At 42.6% G+C, this 4,717-nt stretch overlaps 1 long non-coding RNA gene across 1 annotated transcript; it reads right to left on the reverse strand.

The window, feature by feature from the left end:
• Positions 1 to 357: 357 nt before the first annotated feature.
• LOC307062040 lies at positions 358 to 3,018 on the reverse strand. The gene is made up of 3 exons (XR_013811208.1): positions 3,005 to 3,018; positions 669 to 760; positions 358 to 484 (listed from the first exon to the last, which is right to left on the reverse strand). It is a non-coding gene; the product is annotated as an uncharacterized lncRNA (long non-coding RNA).
• Positions 3,019 to 4,717: the final 1,699 nt, after the last annotated feature.

Genomic DNA, 4,717 nt, shown 5'->3' on the forward strand with positions numbered 1-4,717 from the left:
TAAAAAATGTAGAATGGTATATCATGTTAATAAATTTGGAAGATTCACTACTGGAAAGATGTCATTTATCCCTAAATTTATCTGTAGCAATCCCAATCAAAAGCTCTGCAGCATTTTATGTGGATATACATATGATGAAATTGATAAGCTATTTCTGACGTTTATATGCACATGCAAAGGATCAAAAATAGCCAGGAAAATCTTGAAAGAAGAAAAAAATTGGAAGACAACACTAGCAGATATTTTACTTAGTGTAAAATTGCAGTGATTAAGACAATGTGATATTATTTTAAGAAGGACAAATCGACCAGTGGAGTAGGATAATGTCCAGAAAAAAACTTCGGTGGTGGTACAGTGGTTGAGAGTCCGCCTGCCGATGCAGGGGACACGGGTTCTTGCCCCGGTCCGGGAGGATCCCACATGCCGCGGAGCGGCTGGGCCGGTGAGCCATGGCCGCTGAGCCTGCGCGTCCGGAGCCTGTGCTCTGCAACGGGAGAGGCCACAACAGTGAGAGCCCCGCGTACCGCAAAAACAAAAAACAAAAACCAAAAAACTCTCATATATGGTCACTTTATTTATACAAATATGGAATTCCTATGCAATAGGGAAAGGATTGCCTTCTCAATATATGGAGGGTCAGTCAGATATCTATAATGAAAAATAGTTACCTTGATGCCTGCATTAAACGATGGTACACAAAAATCAGTTCCAAATGGATTTTATATGTAAATGTGAAGATAACATAGAATAGCTCCTTGACCTAGGAAAAGCAAAGATTTCTTGAAGAGAGTACAACCACTAACAAATAAAGGAAACGATTGTTAAATTGGATATTAAAATTAGGAACTTCTATTCACTAAAGATATTATCAAAAGAGTGAAAAGGCAAGCCACAGAGTTGTAGAACATACTTGATGATACCTATAGCTGATAAAGAATTTGGATCCAGGATTTAATAGTAGTTATGTGTTACTGCATAACAAATTACCCCAAAACATTGTTATTTATTATCTCACAGTTTGGTAGGTCAGGAATCAGTACAGCTTAGCAAGGTGCTTCTGATTCTAGATCTGTCATTAGGTTGTAGTCAAGCTGCCAGTTAGAGCTGTGGGTTCATCTAAAGACAACTGAGGGGTTCCACAGCTCCTACATAAGGAAGCTTATGTAGTTGTTGGCAGACCTTGGTCCCTTGCCTCATGGGCCTCTCCATGCGGCTGCCTCATAACATGGCAACTGGTTTCCTACGGGGCAAGCAACCCAAGGGAAAGTGAGCACTCAAGCCAGAAGCCACAGTCTTTTTACAACTTAACCTTGAAAGTGACATCCTATTACTTCTTCCATATTCTATTCATTAGAAGTAAATCAGTAAGTCCAGCTCACACTCAAGGGAAAGGCATTACACAAGGGCATAAATACCAGGAGGCAGGGGTCATTGTGGGAGACCATCTGAGAGGCTGCCTACCACAATAACACATTAAAAAAAACCCTCTTAGGGCTTCCCTGGTGGCACAGTGGTTGAGAGTCCACCTGCCGATGCAGGGGACACGGGTTCGTGCCCCGGTCTGGGAGGATCCCACATGCCGCGGAGCGGCTGGGCCCGTGAACCATGGCCATTGAGCCTGCGCGTCCGGAGCCTGTGCTCCGCAACAGGAGAGGCCACAACAGTGAGAGGCCCGCGTACCGCAAAAAAAAAAAAAAAAAACTCTTAAAAATCTTGACTTAGACGGCGGTTATATGGGTATATTCCTGGTGTGAAAATAATCGAGCTATTCAGCTGTGATTTGGGCATTTTTCTGTACGTAGGTTATACATCAATGAAAAGTTGACTTAAGAACATTTTTGAGTTATATGTCAACTATATCCAATAAAGCTGGTAAAAAAAGAACATTTTTGATGAAAAATTCAGGCAGAATTCTGAAGATTCTTATCTTCTGGCTATTCAGTCAAGCACTGTAAATGGATTTTGCAAATATAATTAAAGTCCCAAGTCAGTTGACTGCAAGATATGGAAATTATCTTCGTTGACCTGACCCAATCAGGGGCACTGTTTGAGAGCAGTACTGTTCTAGCCTGTTTCTCAGGCTAGAAGGAGAAGGATTAAGTTAGAGAGGTTTGAAGCATAAGGATTTGATAGTTTATTGCAGGCTGGAGGGGGGCACATTCAAGGACCTGAGAGTGGCCTCTAGGAGCTGAGAGTGGTGCCCAGCCAACAGCCAGTGAGAAAACAGGACTTCAGTCCTACAGCTGCAAGGAGCTTGATTCTCCCAACAGCAAGAATGAAACATGATTCCCCAGAGCCTCCAGATAAGAGCCAGCCCCTGTTAACACCTTAATTTTGGGATTGTGAGACCCTAAGCAGAAAACTCAGTCAACAACTACAAACCCCCTCCCTCACAACGGACTTCTCATCTACAAAATTGTGAGATAATAAATATATGGTATTTTAAGCTGCTAATTTTGTTGGTATTTTGTTATGCAACAATAGAAAACAAATATAGTCACTATGTAATTTTCAAACACTTTTTTTTTTTTTTTTTTTTTTTGCGGTGCACGGGCCTCTCACTGTTGTGGCCTCTCCCGTTGTGGAGCACAGGCTCCAGACGCGCAGGCTCAGCAGCCATGGCTCACCGGCCTAACTGCTCCGCGGCATGTGGGATCCTCCCAGATCGGGGCACGAACCCGTGTCCCCTGCATCGGCAGGCGGACTCTCAACCACTGCGCCACCAGGGAAGCCCTCAAACACAGTTTTACTGAGATATAATTTACATACCTCACAATTTATTCATTTCAAGTGTACAATTCAATGACTTTCAGTATATTCACAGAGCTGTACAACCATCACCATCATTAATTTTAGAACATTTTCATCACCCAGAAAAGAAACCCCTTAGTCTTTAACTATCACCCCTCAGCTTCCCATCCCCCTAGCCCTAGGCAAGCACCAATTTACTTTCTGTCTCTGTGCATTTGCCTATTCTGGACATTTCATATAAATGGAATCATACAATACGTGATCTTCTGTGCCTGGTTTCTTTCACTTAGCATAATGTTTCAAGGTTCATCCAAGTTTATGTCCATGTATCAGAACTTCATTCCTTTTTATGGATGAATAATAAATAGTCTGTTGTGTGGATATACCATATTTTGTTTAGCTATTCATCACTTGATGGATCAGGCTTGACTTTTTTTCTGTAATTGTGGTTAAAAAAAACCACAAGAAACCTGCATAATATAAATTTACCCTAACAATTTTCACGTGTATATTACACTATTGTTAACTGTATACATATTGTTGTACAATGGATCTCAAGTACTTTTTCATCTTGCATGACTGAAACTTTATACCCATTGAACAACAACCCCCTGCTTCCCCATCCCCCCAGCCTCTGGCAATCACCAATTGCTATGTAATTTTTGGTACACAATTTGGACATGGTTCGAAAACTTAAGTAACATTATTATTACAAAGTTATTTTCATCCCCATTTACTCACTTATAAAACAAGATTCTCAGGGCTCACATCTATAAAAATGAAAACTAGAGATAGTATGGGTACTGAACCCGGTCATGCTTTAGTGTTAAGTAATATTTATCAATGGTCTTGGGCTGCACTCCACAGGCCTACAAGGCCTGTGCTTGCCCAGTTTCAAGACCAATAAAAGAGCCCAGAATCAGCAACAGAGACATCAATGGTTTAATGGATGGAGCTTACACGTCTGAAGCAAGGTCCTGGAGCGACACCCCATCGTGTGTGGCGGCCAGCAGTCAGGACATGGTGGCAGTCTTCGTCTCTGGGGGAAGGGGAGATTACCAGTTATAGGGGAATTAATGTCAGGTGGACTCATTAGTTACCAGGGAAACCAGTACAGGGGCACACCCCTCACTGTCCCTTTGATAAGAACAATCACCAGCTGGGGCCTGGACCAAATACATAGGAAGGTCAGTCATGTGCATAGGGTTTTGGTAAAGCAGGCACTGATCTAGCAGGGGATGTACCACAGCCATCTTAAGTGGCCTGACCATAAAAATGGACACAGAACTGATTGTTAAAAAAGGAAAAAAAAAGACTCATTGATCTCACTTAAGAAATGTATTTCCGGGGCTTCCCTGGTGGTGCAGTGGTTAGGAATCCACCTGCTAATGCAGGGGACACAGGTTTGAGTCCTGGTTCAGGAAGATCCCACATGCTGCAGAGCAGCTAGGCCCGTGTGCCACAACTACTGAGCCTGTGCTCTAGAGCCTGTGCACCCAGAGCCAAGACGAGAGAGGCCACTGCAATGAGAGGCCCGCGCACGGCAACGAAGACCCAACGCGGCCAAAAATAAATTAAAAAAAAAAAAAAGAAATGTATTTTCAATAAAATTTAACTTTTCATATTAGTAACTTGTAATTAGGTTATTTTGATCAATTATGACTACTTATAATTTTAATGATAAGTCAATCCATAAGAAATTTTTTGGTCACAACAAATATAAAAAAATTGTTTTCAATATATTCAGATTTTTGTTACAGAAAAATATGATAGAGTGATCAATAAAAATATGCAAAAAAGCATAAGAGGGCTTCCCTGGTGGCACAGTGGTTGAGAGTCCGCCTGCCGATGCAGGGGACACGGGTTCGTGCCCCAGTCCGGGAAGATCCCACATGCCGCGGAGCGGCTGGGCCCGTGAACCATGGCCGCTGAGCCCACGCGTCCGGAGCCTGTGCTTCGCAACGGG

This window comes from Hyperoodon ampullatus (genome assembly GCF_949752795.1).
Source record: "Hyperoodon ampullatus genome assembly, chromosome: 13".
NCBI lineage: Eukaryota > Metazoa > Chordata > Mammalia > Artiodactyla > Ziphiidae > Hyperoodon > Hyperoodon ampullatus.